Here is a 21,069-nt window from a genome sequence, read left to right as displayed (position 1 = left end):
TGGGAGAAGTCTAGTGACTTCAGGGTTAATTTTGCTATCAAAAGTGTTGGACATGATTTTTGTAGGGTTTTTTGCAGGTTGCAGACAGTGTCTTTCCTTTCCTGTCTAGTTAATTTGGGCCCCATCATTTGCTCAGCTTATTTTCCTGCCTGTGTTTGTGCCTTCATCTTGTTTCACCATCAATACATGTGTGGGGGCTATCTATTCCTTTGGGGTCTGCTCTGGGGCAGTTAGTTTTCCCTTTTCTTGCTTTAGGCTTATTTAGTCCTCTGGCCGTGACGAGGCGTCTAGGAACATCGTAGACACGCTCCACGGCTACTGCTAGTTGTGTGGTAAGATCAGGGATCTGCATAGTTACCAACCTCTCTGGTTTTCTGTGACTTAGCTTGTTTTGCTTTTTTCTCCTCGGTGACCCATTCATAACAGAATCACCAGCCATACCGCAGATTCTAGGGTACTCAAAAGCAGGAGGGAGTTGTTAGGGGGGGAAAAAAGTGTCAGAATTTTTATATATATATATATATATATATATATATATATATATATATATATATATATTCAAACAATGTAAAGAACATATAGCCAGCTCATCATAAAGGAGTTCCTCTTAATGCAATGGTCGGTGTTCACCTTATATTCTGCACGGATCCAGGCAGGGAGTGTTCCCCAACAATTAGAAAATATAAGAGAATTGGGATCCAGCAAAAACATGAAAGTTCACCAGAATTATAAAATCTTCTTTATTTATCCATTAATTCATATAAAAAATGTATGAGGAACTCCAAACAATTGGTAACATTCCAGCAAGGGACTACATGTTTCAGCACTATGTGCCTTCTTCACGGTCCTATTTGAACTGAGCTCCAACACTGACAATATATCCTCCTTTGTGGAACATATTCAAATGATCCTTAATTAAAAGCAGTGAAACAAACCAATTAAAAACACCTGAGTAGATGGTTGAAACTCAGTTCAAAAATATTGCTAGAAAAATACATATATTGAACATGTTCTATACATAGACCAATGGAATAAACATTTGGTAATAAATCCACAGTGATATGGAATGACTGCCACACAAAAAAATAATAATAAAAATTATTGGACATATATGAAAAAAAATATATACATCATGTAGTAGGCACGATCTAAATATCAGAGACGATCACAAATATAACTCTCAAAAGGAAAAATATAATGGAGTAGGTATAAGGTAGAGATATAATCTTTTGAAAACTAATATAGGTTCTCAAGGAAAGGAAAAAAAAAATGTTTTTCCTTTTTTCTCCTTATCCCTTTTCTTTCCTTTCCCTCTCCTTCTTTCCCCTTATCTCTCTTTCTTACTTAATATTGTGTAATGAGATCCATTCTACTGTTCAATCCGTCAGGAACTCTAGTCTCTAATAAAAAGATCCACCTACTTTCTCTAGAGAGGATTTTACTTTTCTGATCACCACCCCTACGTGGTTTTGTAACCACCTCTGTTCCCCTAAAGGAAAAGCTTTTTAAATCTCCTTTATGCACATTAGCAAAATGTTTGGAAACCGCAGAGGCTCCTGCAATAGGCAAATTAACTGCATCCGACAAATGTTTTCGCATACGCTGTTTCAATGAATTAGTGGTGCAACCCACATATTGAAGTCTGCAAATATTGCAATCAATAAGATATATTACATTTTCTGTATTACAATTAATAAAAGAAAAAATCTCAAAGTTTTTTCCATTTTTTTTATAGAAGAAAATGTTTTTGTTTTAACAATATATTTGCAACACTTAAAAATTTTTGCACCACAACCAAAACAGCCTACAGTTTTCATCCAATTTTGTTTCATTTTTTTGTCTGGATCAGTAAATAAGCTTGCCGTCAACATAGATCCTATAGTAGGAGCTCTCCTCGCAACAAATTTAATTGAATGTTTTTTTAATATTTCTTTCAATTCACCACTTTGTTCTAAAATGGGTAAATGTTTTTTAATAATAGAGACTATTTCTTGATACTGTGGACTAAATTTAGTGCTGAAAACTATACCCAAATCATTGTTATGTTCTTTGATATTTTTATATTCCAACAATTCCTGTCTATTTAAATTATCTACTATGCCTCTCGCTCTTTTTAGAGACCAGTCTGGATAACACCTGGATTTTAATCTTTTTGCCAAAAATTGAGATTCTTTCATATAGGTATCTTTTTCTGTACTGTTTCTTTTTGTTCGAATCAGTTCACCTGTGGGTATATTTCTAATAACATGGTTGGCGTGACATGAATTTGCCATCAATATACTGTTTACAGCTGTAGATTTGCGATAAGGTTCCACCAACACTTTTTTTCGATTTAAATCTATTTTCAAGGTCAAATCAAGAAAATTGATTGACAGCTCATTCATGTGGCATGTAAATTTGAGATTAAAACTATTGTTATTTAAATATGAAAAAAAGGAAGATGCTAAATCCTTGTTCCCCCTCCACACAAAAACCAAATCATCAATGAAACGTCCCAACCAAAAAATGTTATGTCTAAATGGATTGTTGAAATGAAAAATATACCTCTCCTCCCATACTGACATAGTTAAATTTGCTAAAGACGGTGAAAATTTAGCCCCCATGCTCACTCCCTGTATCTGCAAATAATATTTCTCATCAAAAATAAAATAATTATGAGTGAGCAAAAAATGAGTTGCAAGCAATAAAAAATGTTGAATTTCAAATGTATACTCACTATATTTAGATAGGTAATATCTGAGGCTCTCCAATGCAACAGAATGTGGAATTGATGGATATAATCCAATAACATCACATGAAAGCCACAGAAAATCATTCCCCCATTCTATTTTTTCCACCATGTTAATAGCTGCTTTACTATCTCTCAAGTGACTAGGAGTTAAAGCCACCAGGGGTTGTAGATAATGATCCACTGAAACATGTAGTCCCTTGCTGGAAAGATACCAATTGTTTGGAGTTCCTCATACATTTTTTATATGAATTAATGGATAAACAAAGAAGAAGATTGTATAATTCTGGTGAACTTTCATGTTTTTGCTGGATCCCAATTCTCTTATATTTTCTATATATATATATATATATATAAATGGAATAAATATATATATATATATATATATATATATATATATATATATATATATATGTGTATATATATATATATATATATATATATATATATATATATGTATGTTCTTTCCTCTTTTTTTTCCTCTGGGGCTGTACTAGGATTTTTTTTCTTTTTCCTAATGGAGATTAAGCAATTGTCAGATCGTGTGGAGCAGCTCGCTGCTGAAGTGCAGGGAATTTCCACCTCATTCAGTCACATGCTGCTGAACCTAAGATCCCTACTCCTGATGTGTTTTCTGGGGATCGGTCTAAATTTCTGAAGTTTAAGAATAATTGTAAATTATTTCTGGCCTTGAAGCCTAACTCATCGGGGAGCTCTGTGCAGCAGGTTAAAATTGTCATCTCCTTGCTGCGCAGCGATCCCCAGGATTGGGCTTTTTCTCTGACACCTGAAAATCCTATTCTGACTTATGTGGATGCATTTTTTTTCAAGCCTTGGGGTTGTTGTATGATGAACCTAATGTTATTGATCAAGCTGAGAGAACCCTGTTGGCATTAAACCAGGGTCAGGATTCTGCAGAGTTATACTGTCAAAAATTCAGAAAGTGGGCGGTCCTTACTACATGGAATGATAGTGCATTGGCAGCTCTCTTTCGGAAGGGTTTATCAGAGACCATAAAAGATACTATGGTGGGATTTCCTGTTCCCTCTGGTCTGGATGATTCTATGTCATTAGCCATTAAACAGGGCTGTGGAGTCGGAGTCGTGGAGTCGGAGTCGGTGCTCATTTTGGTGGAGTCGGAGTTGGAGTCGGTATAAAATGGACCGACTCCGACTCCTAAAATATATAATAAATTGGGTACAGTAGTTCAATGCAGGATGTGCTGAATATTTTTTCATAGGAGTTTGGGAAAGTTATGAAATGTCCTATAAATGGCTGCTATATTCCTGATCTAAGGCTACATTCACACACAGCATTTTTCCTGTGTTTTTTGAGGATACGTTTTTCAGCTGCAAAACCTGATCATCTTTTTAAAAAAACTGCATCACCTGAAAGGTTTTTGAGCTCATAGATAATGTTTTCAATAGCAAAAGCAGATTAGAAATCTGCTCTATCTATATATCCATTTATCCATATCTGTCTATCCATATCGTATCTGTACCAAAAAGAATGAAAACTGGGTAGTACACCAATATATATTCTGTTCTATCTAAATATCTTGATTATTGGATCATAAAAATGATTAAATGTCTGAGGTTCACATTGTACTACAATAAATTTTTCACTTAAATATAAGCAATATGTGTGGGAGTCGGAGTCGTGGAGTCGGAGTCGGTGTAAGGGAAATTGAGGAGTCTGAGTCGGAGTCGCAGGTTTGGCTTACCGACTCCACAGCCCTGCCATTAAAGTGATCGGCGTTTACGTGAACGTAAGACTACACGGGAGGTGCTGCCACCTTTTGAACAAACGTTTGAACCTATGCAGTGTGATGGGGTTTTGTCTAGGGCGCAACGTCAGGAGTTTAGAAGGCGTAATAAGCTGTGTTTTTTCTGTGGAGACGCCTCTCATATTTCTGTCTGCCCAAAACGAGAGAAACGTTTTGCACACACATTTGCTGTGGGCAGTATACAACCTAAGTTTCTTTTGGCAATTACTCTGATCTGCTCCTTATCCACGTTTTCCACTAAGGCTTTTGTGGATTCAGGAGCAGCGTTGAATCTGGTGGATTTGGACTTTGCTAAACGGTGTGGTTTTTCCATGACACCTCTGCAGACGCCTATTCCTTTGAGGGGTATTGATGCTACTCCTTTGGCGGAGAATAAACCTCAGTTTTGGACCCAGGTGACAATGCGAGTTGCCCCAGACCACCAAGAAAATTGTAAATTTTTGGTGCTGCATAATTTGCATGATACTATTGTTCTGGATTTTCCCTGGTTGCAAACTCATAATCCAGTTTTGGATTGGAAATCTGGGTCTGTGGTGAGTTGGGGTTGTCAGTGTGTTATTAGGGACGCTCCTGTTTTCTCCACCTCTCCTCAGTCTCATGATATTCCTGATTATCTAGCCAATTTTTCTGATGTATTTAGTGAGAGCAAGTCTGCGTCTTTGCCTCCTCATAGGAGTTATGACTGTGCAATTGAGTTGATGCCTGGGTGTAAATTTCCCAAGGGTCGGCTTTTCAACTTATCTGTACCCGAACATGATGCTATGCGATCCTATATTGAGTCGTTGGAGAAGGGTCATATTAGACCATCCTCGTCACCTTTTAGGTGCTGGGTTTTTTTATGGCCAAGAAAGATGGTTCATTAAGACCGTGTATTGATTATCGTTCCCTTAACAAGATGACGGTTAAATATCAGTACCCGTTACCTCTGATGTCTGATTTATTCTCCAGAGTTAAGAGTGCCTGCTGGTTTACTAAGCTTGACCTCGGGGGGGCGTATAATCTTATTCGCATCAAGCACGGGGATGAATGGAAGACGGCGTTTAATACTCCGGAGGGACATTTTGAGTACCTGGTGATGCCTTTTGGGCTCACTAATGCCCCTTCTGTCTTCCAGTCCTTTATGAATGATATTTTCCGTGACTTTGTGGATAAGTTTATGATCATCTGTCTGGATGATATTTTGATCTTTTCTAGTGATTGGGATTCTCATGTGGAACACGTCCGGACTGTGTTCTGGATTTTGAGGGAGAATTCCCTGTTTGTTAAGGGATCAAAATGCCTCTTTGGTGTAGAGCGGATTTCATTTTTGGGATTTATCTTATCTCCATCGACTATTGAAATGGACCCGGCCAAGGTACAGGCCATTTATGATTGGGTTCAGCCTACTTCTTTGAAGGCCCTCCAGAAGTTTTTGGGTTTTTCTAATTTCTATCGTAATTTTTCTGGTATTGTCAAACCACTGACTGATCTGACCAAGAAGGGCGCTGATGTGCTGAATTGGTCTCCTGAGGCTATCTCAGCATTTCAGGAGCTTAAGCAGAGATTTTCTTCAGCTCCAGTTTTACGGCAACCTGATGTCTCACTTCCATTTCAGGTGGAGGTAGATGCTTCTGAGATTGGTGCAGGAGCTGTCTTGTCCCAAAAAGACCCTGTGACTTCTAAGATGAATCCCTGTGCCTTCTTTTCTCGAAAGTTCTCCCCATCTGAACGCAACTATGACGTGAGGAATCGGGAATTGTTGGCCATGAAGTGGGCATTTGAGGAGTGGAGACATTGGTTGGAGGGAGCTAGACATCAAGTTGTGGTCCTCACCGATCACAAGAATTTGATTTATCTGGAGTCGGCCAAACGCTTGAATCCTAGACAGGCTAGATGGGCCTTGTTTTTCGCGCGTTTTAATTTTGTGGTCTCTTTTCTTCCGGGCACTAAGAATGTTAAGGCAGACGCCCTTTCTAGGAGTTTCTTTGCCGATTCTCTTAGTGTGGCCGAGCCTACTACCATCCTAGGTGAGGGGGTAGTTCTTTCTGCCATTTCGCCCGATTTGAGACGCGCCCTGGAGGAATTTCAGGAGGCTAAACCTGAGCGTTGCCCTATGGAAAAATTGTGTGTTCCTGACCAGTGGAGAAAGAGAGTGATGTCTGAAATTCATTGCTCCGCATTGGCTGGTCATACAGGTATTTTTGGTACCAGAGATTTGGTGAGTCGGTCCTTTTGGTGGCCTGCCTTATCTCGTGACATCAGGAATTTTGTACAGTCCTGTGGGATTTGTTCTCGGTCTAAACCCTGTTCTTGTTCTAGTGGGTTGCTGATGCCGGTGCCCAAGAGGCCATGGACCCATATCTCTATGGATTTTATTTCTGATCTTCCTGTCTCTGAGAGTGACTGTTATCTGGGTGATTTGTGATAGATTTTCGAAGATGGTCCATCTTGTACCACTCCCAAAGTTGCCATCTTCCACTGAGTTGGTGCCCTTTTTTTTACAACAGCTGGTTCGGTTACATGGGATTCCTGAGAACATTGTGTCTGATAGAGGGGTCCAGTTTGTTTCCAGATTCTGGAAAGCCTTTTGTTCCAATCTGCGAATTCAGTTATCCTTCTCCTCCGCGTTTCATCCCCAGACCAATGGGCAGACTGAGAGAACAAACCAGACCTTGGAGTCTTATTTGAGATGTTTTATATCTGCTGATCAGGATGATTGGGTCTCATTTTTGCCCTTGGCCGAATTCGCACTGAACAATAGAGCTAGTTCTGCCACTTTGATGTCACCCTTTTTCTGTAATTTTGGGTTTCATCCTCGATTCTCTTCAGGGCAAGTGGAATCTTCGTCCTGCCCAGGTGTGGACACTGTGGTTGAGAGAATGCAGCAGATATGGGACCAAGTGGTGGATAAGTTGTCACTCTCAGGAAAAGGCCCAGCGATTTTCCAACCGGCATAGGACCATTGGTCCCCGGTTTAAAGTGGGTGATATGGTTTGGTTGTCATCTAAGAATATTGCTATGAAGGTTGCATCTCCTAAATTTAAGCCAAGATTTATTGGTCCTTATAAGATTTTGGAAATTCTTAATCCTGATTTGTTGCGATTGGCTCTTCCAGTTGCGTTCAAGATCCATAACGTATTTCACAAATCTCTGTTGAAAAGGTTTGTTGAGCCAGTGGTTCCTATGGCAGCACCTCCTGACCCTGTGTTAGTCGAAGGCAATGTGGAATATGAGGTAGAGAAAATATTGGATTCTCGTTTGGTTAGACGGAGACTCCAGTATTTGGTCAAATGGTAGGGTTATGGTCAGGAGGATAATTCTTGGGTCTCTGCCTCCGATTATTCATGCCAATAGATTGTTTCGTGCTTTTCACCGGGCCCATCCTGATCGGCCTGGTGGCATGGATGAGGGTTCGGTGACCCCTCCTCAAGGGGGGGTACTGTTGTGAGTTCATTCTCTGGTTCACCAGTTGTGAGTTCCCCTTCCAGACTCCCTCTGGTGTTGACAGGAGGTGGTGAGGCTGGTTTGATCGGTGGAGGTCTGCCACCTGAGAATGAGGATGACGATTGGACCTCAGGATTCTCAGATTGGATTTAAGACAGCCGACGCCCTATTCAGTTGCTGGTGATTCCTTCTGGCTTGTCAGCTCTTGGTTTTCAGCTCTGTTCCAGTCATCTAAAGCTAAGTTTTTCTGCTAATGTTCACACTTGATTTTGTTGGTCTGTTCAGTTTTTTGTGTGGTCAGCCAGCCCCGGCTGGGGGCTGTGCTGAATTTCCACTCTTATTTATCAGTATTTTGCCAATTATCTTTTTTCCCTTACTAGTTCGGTCTCTTTTTGCTCTGTCTCAGAATATTTCAGAGTGCTGATATAGTGGGAGAAGTCTAGTGACTTCAGGGTTAATTTTGCTATCAGAAGTGTTGGACATTATTTTTGTAGGGTTTTTTGCAGGTTGCAGACAGTGTCTTTCCTTTCCTGTCTAGTTAGTTTGGGCCCCATCATTTGCTCAGCCTATTTTCCTGCCTGTGTTTGTGCCTTCATCTTGTTTCACCGTCAATACATGTGTGGGGGCTATCTATTCCTTTGGGGTCTGCTCTGGGGCAGTTAGTTTTCCATTTTCTTGCTTTAGGCTTATTTAGTCCTCCGGCCGTGACGAGGCGTCTAGGAACATCGTAGACACGCTTCACGGCTACTGCTAGTTGTGTGGTAAGATCAGGCATCTGCATAGTTACCAACCTCTCTGGTTTTCTGTGACTTAGCTTGTTTTGCTTTTTTCTCCTCGGTGACCCATTCATAGCAGTCCCCATTTCTTGTGGCATTAGCAGCCTTCTTTCTCCTTCCTTTTTTGTAGAGGTCTGTGGGATTTTTACCCATTAATCAGGTTATTTATAAGGGCAGATGCAGATATTGGGGGAGAAGGCGGTGGGATGGGACTGAGGTCCCTACTTTGGGCGGCCAGTCTTGTACTATACCTTTTATGCACAGTCATGGGGAGCAGAAAATCCACCTTCCCTAATCTTATCACGAAGCTGGATGTGAGAATTGTGTAAACGTCTCCTCACTGGTGGCCGCTGGGGTAGAGCTCCATGAAGTAAACTGAAGACAATCCTCTGCCACGGCAGCCGCATTACTCAGATACGAGGGCAGCCCTATAGAATCTGGTCAGTACTGGGAACATCTCCCCAGATAAGTGGAGGTCTAATCTCTGGGTCCAGCACCACACACCATTACCGCCACCTCTGTAATACAGATCATTGCAGTATCTGGGTCAGCTGCCACTGGTAGATGTAGTGAGAAGGCTTAGGGCAGACTGTAGTGGATGATCATGTAAATCACCGTGCTCCTGTTGGTGAAGATGTGATCAAAACTATGGGAAGAAGTCTGTAGAAAAATGCAGCATGTCAACACTCCCGCCATAAAAATCAACACCAGTGGGAGAAAAAACATCAGCGAAAATAAAAAACCAAATTACCAACCCCACATATCTCTGAAGCAATGACTACTAATGCTACAAAAGCCGTATATAATATCAACACCGAGCACATTATTAAGTGAGTGACATGCAAAATACCGATAAACCCCAGGTGTGCAATCCTGATCTTCTCTTTTAAGCCATATTGTCTAAAAATCTTGTTCACGTTTTGTAGAGATTGAAACCTAGAAACCATATACTAATCTGAACTCATTAGCAGCCTTTACTGTGTCCTGTAAAATGATAATTGCAAGACCCTGCACCAGCTCTAGCATCAAACAAATGCATCAGGTTTTCTCCCGACACTGGATAAAATATAACTACTAATGTACAGGAATATAACTACTATAATACTGCCCCTATGTACAGAAATATAACTACTATAATACTGCCCCTATATACAGAAATATAACTACTATAATACTGCCCCCTATGTACAAGAATATATCTACTATAATACTGCTCCTATGTACAAGAATATAACTGCTATAATACTGCCCCTATGTACAAGAATATAACTACTATAATACTGCTTGTGTGTACAAGAATATAACTGCTTTAGTACTGCCCCCTATGTGCAAGAATATAACTACTATAATACTGCACCCTATGTACAAGAATATAACTACTATAATACTGCTCCTATGTACAAGAATATAACTGCTATAATACATCTCCTATGTACAAGAATATAACTGCTATAATACTGCCCCTATGTACAGGAATATAACTACTATAATACTGCCCCCTATGTACAAGAATATAACTACTATAATACTGCCCCCTATGTACAAGCATATAACTACTATAATACTGCCCCCTATGTACAAGAATATAACTACTATAATACTGCCCCCTATGTACAGGAATATACTATAATACTGCCCCTATGTACAAGATTACAACTACTATAGTACTGCTATGTACAAGAATATAACTACTATAATACTGCTCCCTATGTACAAGAATATAACTACTATAATACTGCCCCCTATATACAAGAATATAACTACTATAATACTGCTCCTTATGTACAAGAATATAACTACTGTAATACTGCTTCTATGTACAAAAATATAACTACTATAATACTGCTCCCTAAGTACAATTGAACTACTATAATACAGCCCCCTATATACAAGAATATGACTACTATAATACTGCTCCTTTGTACAAGAATATGACTACTATACTGCTCCAATGTACAAGAATATAACTACTATAATACTGCTCCCTAAGTACAATAGAACTATAATACAGCCCCCTATATACAAGAATATAGCTACTATAATACTGCCCCTATGTACAAGAATATAACTACTATAATACTGCCCCCTATGTACAAGAATATAGCTACTATAATACTGCCCCTATATACAAGATTACTACTATAATACTTCCCCTATATACAAGAATATAGCTACTATAATACTGCTCCCTATGTACAAGAATATAACTACTGTAATACTGCTCCCTATGTACAAGAATATAACTACTATAGTACTGCTTCTATGTACAAGAATATAGCTACTATAATACTGCCCCTATATACAAGATTACTACTATAATACTTCCCCTATATACAAGAATATAACTACTATAATACTGCTCCTTATGTACAAGAATATAACTACTATAGTACTGCTTCTATGTACAAGAATATAACTACTATAATACTGCCCCCTATATACAAGAATATAGCTACTATAATACTGCCCCTATATACAAGATTACTACTATAATACTTCCCCCTATATACAGGAATATAGCTACTATAATACTGCTCCCTATGTACAAGAATATAACTACTATAATACTGCCCCCTATATACAAGAATATAACTACTATAATACTGCTCCTTATGTACAAGAATATAACTACTATAATACTGCCCCCTATATACAAGAATATAACTACTATAATACTGCTCCTTATGTACAAGAATATAACTACTGTAATACTGCTTCTATGTACAAAAATATAACTACTATAATACTGCTCCCTAAGTACAATTGAACTACTATAATACAGCCCCCTATATACAAGAATATGACTACTATAATACTGCTCCTTTGTACAAGAATATGACTACTATACTGCTCCAATGTACAAGAATATAACTACTATAATACTGCTCCCTAAGTACAATAGAACTATAATACAGCCCCCTATATACAAGAATATAGCTACTATAATACTGCCCCTATGTACAAGAATATAACTACTATAATACTGCCCCCTATGTACAAGAATATAGCTACTATAATACTGCCCCTATATACAAGATTACTACTATAATACTTCCCCTATATACAAGAATATAGCTACTATAATACTGCTCCCTATGTACAAGAATATAACTACTGTAATACTGCTCCCTATGTACAAGAATATAACTACTATAGTACTGCTTCTATGTACAAGAATATAGCTACTATAATACTGCCCCTATATACAAGATTACTACTATAATACTTCCCCTATATACAAGAATATAACTACTATAATACTGCTCCTTATGTACAAGAATATAACTACTATAGTACTGCTTCTATGTACAAGAATATAACTACTATAATACTGCCCCCTATATACAAGAATATAGCTACTATAATACTGCCCCTATATACAAGATTACTACTATAATACTTCCCCCTATATACAGGAATATAGCTACTATAATACTGCTCCCTATGTACAAGAATATAACTACTATAATACTGCCCCCTATATACAAGAATATAACTACTATAATACTGCTCCTTATGTACAAGAATATAACTACTATAATACTGCCCCCTATATACAAGAATATAACTACTATAATACTGCTCCTTATGTACAAGAATATAACTACTATAATACTGCCCCCTATATACAAGAATATAACTACTATAATACTGCTCCTATGTACTAGAATATAACTACTATAATACTGCCCCCTATGTACTAGAATATAACTACTATAATAGTGCCCCCTATGTACTAGAATTTGACTACTATAATACTGCCCCCTATGTACAAGAATATAACAATAATAATAAATTTTATTTCTATAGCGCTGACATATTCCGCAGCACTTTACATTTCAGAGGGGATTTGTACAGACAATAGACATTACAGCATAACAATAATCATATAGATCATAACAGATACCAAGAGGAGTGAGGGCCCTGCTCGCAATCTTACAATCTATGAGGAAAAAAGGGGAGACACGAAAGGTGGGTGGTAACAGTTGCCCTGATTGTATGGACCAGCCATAATGTTAAGTGTGTAACAGTACGGATGCAGAGGGCTAATGGATGCATAAAGCATGTGGGAACATGATGCGGGGAACCTGGTTATGCTAATACTTTTTGCTGTGCCACACAGGGATAGATTAGGTTAATATGAGGCGATAGGCCAGTCTGAATAAATGCGTTTTCAGGGTACGCTTAAAATTGTGGGGGTTGGGGACTAATCGTATTGACCTGGGAAGTGCATTCCAAAGAATTGGCGCAGCACGTGTATAGTCTTGAAGACTGGAGTGGGAGGTTCTGATTATTGAGGATGCTAACCTCAGGTCATCAGCACGGAGGGCACGGGTAGGATGGTAAACTGAAACAAGGGAGGAGATGTAGGGTGGTGCTGAGCCATGAAGAGCTTTGTGGGTGAGGGTAATAAGTTTGTACTGGATTCTGGAGTGGATGGGTAGCCAGTGTAATGACTGGCACAAGGTAGAGGCATCGGTGTAACGATTGGCGAGGAATATGATCCTGGCTGCAGCATTCAAGACAGATTGGAGGGGGGAGAGTTTGGTAAGGGGGAGACCGATTAGAAGAGAGTTACAATAGTCGAGACGAGAATGAATAAGAGAAACAGTAAGAGTTTTTGCAGAGTCAAAAGTAAGAAAAGGTCGAATTCTATAAATGTTTTTGAGGTGCAGATAACAAGAGCGAGCCAGTGATCGTATGTGGGGGGCAAAGGAAAGCTCGGAGTCAAGTATGACCCCAAGACAGTGGGCCTGTTGCTGGGGAGTAATAGTGGAACCACACACAGAAATGGCAATGTCGGGTATAGGTGCATTAGTAGCGGGAGGAAACACAAGGAGTTCAGTCTTTGACAGGTTCAGTTTCAGATATAATGAGGACATATGTTAGACACAGCATTTAGACAATCGCTGATGTTTTCTGGAAAGGCTGGCGTGATGTCAGGAGAAGAAGCGTATAATTGGGTGTCGTCAGCATAGAGATGGTACTGGAAACCAAATCTATTGATTGTTTGACCAATAGGGGCAGTATACAAAGAGAAGAGGAGGGGGCCTAGAACCGATCCTTGAAGAACCCCAACAGTAAGGGGAAGATGAGGAGGAGGAACCAGCAAAAGATACAGTAAAGGAGCGGTCAGAGAGATAGGAGGAGAACCAGAAGAGAACGGTGTCCTTGAGGCCAATGGAACGGGGCATAGTGAGGAGGAGCTGATGATCCACAGTGTCGAATGCTGCAGAGAGATCCAAGAGAATTAGCATGGAGTAATGACCATTTGATTTAGCTGTTAGCAGATCATTAGAGACTTTAGTGAGGGCAGTTTCAGTGGAGTGTAAAAAGCGGAAACCGGATTGGAGAGGGTCGAGAAGAGAGTTATCAAAGAGATAGCGCATAAGACGGGAGTGGACCAGGCGTTCCAGGAGTTTAGAGATGAAGGGAAGATTAGAGACAGGTCTATAGTTAGCGGCACAGTTTTGGTCGAGGGATGGTTTAAGTAGTGGATGTATGATGGCATGCTTAAATGAGGAGGGAAAGATACCAGAAAAGAGAGAGAAGCTAAATATTTTAGTTAGGTGAGGGATGACAGCAGGGGAAAGGGACTGGAGGAGATGTGACGGAAATGGGTCACTAGTGCAAGTGGTTGGGCGAGAAGATGCGCGGAGCCTGATTACTATTTCTTCTGTGACTGGTTCAAAGTCAGAGAGTGAGCTAGATGCAGTGGGGGAGGGAGGACAGTGCATGGTATGAGGTGATTGGGAGATAATTTCCTGTCGGATCTGGTCAATTTTTTTCTTTGAAGTAATTGGCCAGATCGTCAGCTCTGAGCTCTGTGGTTGGGGCCTGTACTCTTGGGTTGAGTACAGAATGAAAAGTGTCAGAGACGTTTCGGGTTATTGGACAGTGAGGTGATGAGGGTGTTGAAAAATAGGTTTGTTTTGAGAGGTGAAGGGCAGTGTTGTATGTTCTAAGCATAAACTTATAATGGATGAAATCTTCGGGTAGATTGGATTTTCTCCACAGACGTTCGGCGCACCTGGAGCACCGCTGCAGGAAACGTGTTTGCAGAGTGTGCCAGGGTTGTCGCCATCTGTGTTGTGGTGTTCTATATATAGGGGGTGCAAATTCATCCAGGGCAGTTTGAAGTGTTTCATTGTAATGCTTCAATGCAGAATCAGGACATGAGAGGGAGGAGATAGGGGCCAATGATGACCGCAAGTTCTTCATAAGTTTCTGGGTGTTAATGGCCTGTATGTTTCTATAAGTCTGGACAGTGGGGGTGACCTGAGCAGCCTGGCAGTTCTTGATAGAGAATGAAAGAAGATTGTGGTCAGAGAGCGGGAGAGGGGAGTTTGCAAAATCATCCACGGCACAAAGAGGAGAGAAGACCAAGTCGAGGGAGTTTCCGTCTTCATGCGTTGGAGAATTAGTAAGCTGCAAAAAGCCAAACGAGGAGGTTCGAGATAAAAAGTGAGTAGCAGATGGGGAGAGGGGAAGAGCAATGGGGATGATGAAATCACCCATGATGAGGGTAGGGATGTCACAGGAGAGAAAATGTGGAAGCCAAGTGGCAAAATGATCCAGGAACTGATGGGAGGGGCCGGGAGGACGATACACCACCGCCACTCGCATGGAGAAGGGGGTGTAGAGTCTGACGGCATGGACCTCAAAAGAAGGAAAGACAAGTGATGGTTCTTGAGGGATAACCTGAAAGGTACATTTTGATGATAGGAGCAGACCAACGCCTTCACCTGCTCTATTGTCTGATCTTGGGGTATGAGAGAAATGTAGTCCCCCGTATGAAAGAGCAGCAGCAGCGGTAGTGTCTGACTGCTGGATCCAGGTTTCAGTAAGAGCCAGGAGGTTAAGAGAATTAGAAAGGAAGAAGTCATAGATGAAGGAGAGTTTATTACACACTGAGCGAGAATTCCAAAGGGCACAATTAAGAGAGACAGAAGGCATGCAGGGAATATTAATAAGATTAGAGGGGTTTCTGAGTGTAGCAGTTGGGGGTTTGACTTTCTATAACATGGGGGACCAGGGTTGGGAGCAATGTCTCCTGCGACTAGGAGAAGGAGGCTAGAAAGAGTGAGCAGATGGTTAAGTGATTTGTGAGAGCGTCTGTGATGTTGAATGGTGGAACTGAATGGATCTGTGCTGTGTAGCAATGTGAAAAGAGCGTGAGTGCTATACATAGGAGAGGAAAGGAGTGAGGGGCCAGAATATAAATTACACAAATGCATATGGTAAATATTTGGGGTTGCCCAAATGTACTATAATACTGCCCCTATGTACAAGAATATAACTACTATAATACTGCCCCTATATACAAGAATATAACTACTATAATACTGCTCCTATGTACAAGAATATAACTACTATAATACTGCCCCCTATGTACAAGAATATAACTACTATAATACTGCCCCCTATGTACAAGAATATAACTACTATAATACTGCCCCCTATGTACAAGAATATACGGTAACTACTATAATACTGCCCCCCTATGGATTTTGCATAGAGCAGTGCCGCCTTGTGCTTGAGCAGTTGTTTTCCCTCTCGTTCTTTTTGAATGGCTCTCGGGCTTTCTTTCTTCTAGTGTTTCCAGTTTGTCCTTGTACACAGGCGGAGACTGAAATAGTCAGTTTCTCATTAGCTGGGATAGCTGAGCCGGGACTTCCAGCAGTAAGATTTTAAGATGAGGATTTGTGCTAATCTCAGGAGAATTTGTGCTGCACAATAAAGTATCAGCTGTGTGGACAATGCTGATTGTGTAATATCTTTTGGTTTTGTCCTTAGTAAACCTTAATAGAAGGAAATGGCCTGAAATCGTCTTAACCCTTCTGTATGTCCTTAAGTCACTGGATTCAATGGCTGCATCCATTGGATGATGCACAGGAGCTTCTCACAAAATTAGAATATCATCAAAAAGTGAATTTATTTCAGTTCTTCAATACAAAAAGTGACTCTCCTCTATTCTATAGAGTCATTACACACAGAGTGATCTATTTCACGGGTTTATTTCTGGTAATGATGATTATGGCTTACAGCCAATGAAAACCCAAAGGTCATTATCTCAGGAAATTAGAATACTTTATAACACCAGCTTGAAAATTATTTTAACCCCTTTACTCTAAAGGGTGGTTTGCATGTTAATGACCAGGCCAATTTTCACAATTCTGACCACTGTCCCTTTATAAGGTAATAACTCTGGAACGCTTCCATGGATCCCGGTGATTCTGACATTGTTTTCTCGATTGTACTTCATGTTAGTGGTAAAATTTCATTGATATAACTTGCGTTTATTTGTGAAAAAAACGGAAATTTGGCGAAAATTGAAAATTTCGCAATTTTCGGGGAGTGGTCCCGATGAACAAGGGAGGGTGTAAGTGGTGTTATCATCCCCCTTTTACTTCATTGGTGGCAGCGGTGCGGCAGCTCCTCCTTCAGCAGTATGGCGGCGGCTCCTCTTTGTCCAGCGTGGGGGTGCTGTGCTGGAGGTGGCTGCTGAGGCTCTCTGTCCAGCGTCGGGGCTCCTCCGGCATTTCCCCAATGCCCAGAGGCCAAGGCAGCTCCATTGCTGCAATGTGGTGGCCTCCGGGAAAATGGCCACCGGAGCCCGCACGAGCTCAGATTCAGATCTCGTCCCGAGATCTCGGGAGACGAGATCTGAATCTGAGCATACATGGGCTCCGGCAGCCATTTTCAGGGAGGCCACCGCATCGCAGCAATGGAGCTGCCTTGGCCTCCGGGCATTGGGGAAATGCCGGAGGAGCCCCGACGCTGGACAGAGAGCCTCAGCAGCCACCTCCAGCACAGCACCCCAACGCTGGACAAAGAGGAGCCGCCGCCGACCCGCAGACAGCACTGCTGCCACCAATGAGGTAAAAGGGGGATAACGCCACGTACACGCTCCCTTTGTCATCGGGACCACTCCCCCGCACCCGGCATATAAGATGACACATGGCATTTAAGAAGACCCCCGACTTTTAAGAAAATTTTCTATTTTAGCTGGAAAAGCTGTGGGGTCGTCTTATACGCCGGAAAATACGGTGAGTAACATTTCCCATATGTTTTACTTTACATCGGCACAATTTGGGAACCAAAATTTTTTTTTTCTTAGGAAGTTATAAGGGTTAAAAGTTGACCAGCGATTTCTCATTTTTACAACACAATTTTATTTTTAGGGACCACATCACATTTGAAGTCACTTTGAGGGGTCTATATGATAGAAAACACCCAAAAATGACACCATTCTAAAAACTACACCCCCTCAAGGTGCTCAAAACCACATTCAGAAGTTTATTAACCCTTCAGGTGCTTCACAGGAATTTTTTGAATGTTTAAAAAAAATGTTTATTCGGTCGTCCATGACAGCACCACCTGAGAGAGGGGATCCGCCCTGCAGGAACAGGAAATCCTACAGATACATAAGGGCGGTACCTCTCCCACGCATAAGTTGGTTTCCTGTTCCTGAAGGACAGGCTTCCCTACAGATCGTATCATCATGGACGAGGAATCCCCAGGCTGGCTATCCGACTCAGGTAGCGGGGAGTCTCCTACCTCTGTCAGTGCGGGGTCCCTGTAAGCGCCACGGTGGGTCCGGGTACGGCTCCACGACCGTGTGCAGAGCAGGTGGGAGCGGGGTCCGGAGGATTCCCGTCTCCAGGGCCAGCGCCGGCACGTGAGTATGTTGCCACCGAACCCCTGTCCTGGTCCCCTCCTGGAGCAGTCCGGGCCATCATCCGGGGCCGGCTGGCGTAGCATGGTGGCGGGCACGGAGCGGGTCGGGCCATGGCGCCGCGATTATTTTTTTCGCTCCCCGCGCGTTCACTGAAAGCGTCGGAAGTGACGGGGGTGGGGCCAGCGGCGCTGGGACTTAAGTCAGATGCCGTCCGGCTTTTTTCTGTTGTTCGCCGTGGCGGCAGGAGCAGCGTGGGGGGGGGGGGGGGGGGAGGGAGGAAAATGGAACCCCTGGCATATCGTCTGCAGACCCGGATTTCCGGGGGGAGGAGCATAAAAGGCCGCAGAAATGCTGCAGGGCTTCTTTGGGCCCATTTGCAGCAATGGATGAGCCGGAGGCTCCCGTGGCCCAGCTGGACCGAGAGCAGGAACGTACCTCATAGAGGTCCCAGACAAGCTCCCAGCAAAAGAAAAAAACGAACTGGACAATCCGGCCACAGAAATACCTCCAGGCCGAAGGATCCAGCTTGCACCCCCCCCCCCCCCCCCCCCATGATCCGGTACCTACGCCTTCTGCTCAGGGTAAGAGATCTTCGTGAATGTGCTCTGATGCAGTGTTCCCCTTATGTTTTTTCCTCCTATAGCGGAAGAGGTGCGCTGACAAAGCAAAAAACAGGGAGTGCGCCCTTTGCAATTGCCCCTTGCCGGACGCCTACCCTAAAAAACTGTGCCAGTCATGTATATGGCAGACGGTAAAAAAAAAGGGGGGGGGGGGGAGTAGTACCAAAAATTACCATACATACTTCCTTACCCTTTCCCCACTCCTACAGGTGGCGGAAGAAACCCCTGACTTCGCTACGAGTCTAAGGGAAATTATCAGGACGGAAGTTAAAGCTCTAAGGTCCGTATCCCAGGGGGAGTCATCTAAGAAAAGAAAGAGAGCAAGTTTCTCAGGGTCAGACTCCTCAGCTGACCCTAGAGGGAAGGAAGATTCCTCAGAGCCCTCAACCTCCTCTTCTGCGTCCTCTTCAGAGGAGGACGCCAGTCGTTTCTGCTTGGGTCTAGAACAAGTGGATAAATTAGTCAAGGCAGTTAGGACCACCATGGGGGTAACAGACGCAAAACCAGAACGGTCAGCACAGGACCTAATGTTCGGCGGTTTAGACCCCAGGAAGCGTAAGTCGTTCCCGTTAAACGACAAGGTCCAAAACCTGATCAATAGGGAATGGAAGAAACCAGAAAGAAAAGGCTCCCTGCCACCGGCTTTTAAACGACGATATCCCTTTGAGGACCCCTTGGTAAACAAATGAGACAAAGCCCCGAAATTGGACACAGCAGTGGCTAAAGCGTCCAAAAAATCTGCTATTCCCTTTGACGACATGGCTTCCTTAAAAGATCCACTAGATAAAAAGGCAGACTCCTACCTGAAAGGGACATGGGAAATGTCAGCTGGCGCCCTGAGGCCGGCAGTAGCGGCTACCTGCACAGCCAGATCTATGATGGTGTGGCTGGACCAGCTGGAGTCACAATTAGATTCCCTCGAGGCTCTGTCCTCTATCTTGAAGACCCTACCTACCATCCAGAATGTGGCAGCCTTTTTAGCCGACGCTTCGGCAGATTCTGCAAGAATGGCGGCCAAAGCCGCAGATCTATCAAATGCAGCCCGAAGGGCTATATGGCTGAAATGCTGGCCCGGGGATATCCAGGCCAGATCCCGGCTTTGCTCCATCCCGTGTGAGGGGGAATATCTATTCGGTCCAGTCCTAGATGAACTCCTGGAGAAAGCAGGCGACGATAAAAAGAAATTCCCTTCCCTGCCCACCCCTTCCTATAGACATCCCTTCGCTAGGAAGAGATTTTTCCGTAAAAGATCATCCAGAGACTGGGGCTGATGGGAAGATAAGAAGAAAAAAGGTACCGGGTTTATGTTTGGAGGGGGACGCCAGGAAGCATCCCGTGAGACCAAGAAACCTCCCCAATGACTAGCGGCTCCGGTGGGAGGTAGACTATCAGCCTTCTACCAGGCCTGGTCACGGATCTCAAACAGTAACTGGATCCTGGGGTTGGAAGCCTCAGGTCTAAGGCTAGAATTTTCCTGTGCCCCCCGGAACAGTTTTAAGGTCACCCCGCTCAGGTCTTCCCTGTCGGAACAGGCTGCCCTAGAGACCGAAATCCATGACCTATGCCATAAAAAAGTACTGATAAAGGTACCAGAGGCAGAGAAGGGCAAAGGCTTCTACTCCCTGCTATTTTTGGTCCGTAAACCGGATAGTTCTTACAGGACCATAATAAACCTGAAGGCACTCAATAGATAGCTGATCATTCGGCCATTTAAAATGGAAACAATCAATTCCACAATAAAGTTACTGTTTGAAAACTGCTTTATGGTGGTGTTGGATTTAAAAGACGCCTACTACCATATACCCATCCATGCATCTCATCAGCGTTTCCTCAGAGTGGCGGTTCAGTTAGAGGGGTTGGCATTTCCAATAGGTCGCCCTTCCTTTTGGTATAGCAGTCGCCCCCCGGGTGTTCACTAAAGTTATAACGGAGGTTATGGCCCATCTACGAGAAGCAGACATCCTGGTAATCCCCTACCTGGATGACTTCCTTATTGTAGGCAGAACAGCATACCATTGTCTGGATCAATTGCAAAAAGCAAAATCAGCCCTGGA

The sequence above is a fragment of the Dendrobates tinctorius genome, unplaced genomic scaffold (genome assembly GCF_039654945.1).
Source record: "Dendrobates tinctorius isolate UK_male_01 unplaced genomic scaffold, ASM3965494v1 ptg000196l, whole genome shotgun sequence".
NCBI classification, from domain to species: domain Eukaryota; kingdom Metazoa; phylum Chordata; class Amphibia; order Anura; family Dendrobatidae; genus Dendrobates; species Dendrobates tinctorius.
The sequence above is the reverse complement of the archived record's forward strand: the minus strand, read 5'-3'. Positions refer to the sequence as shown.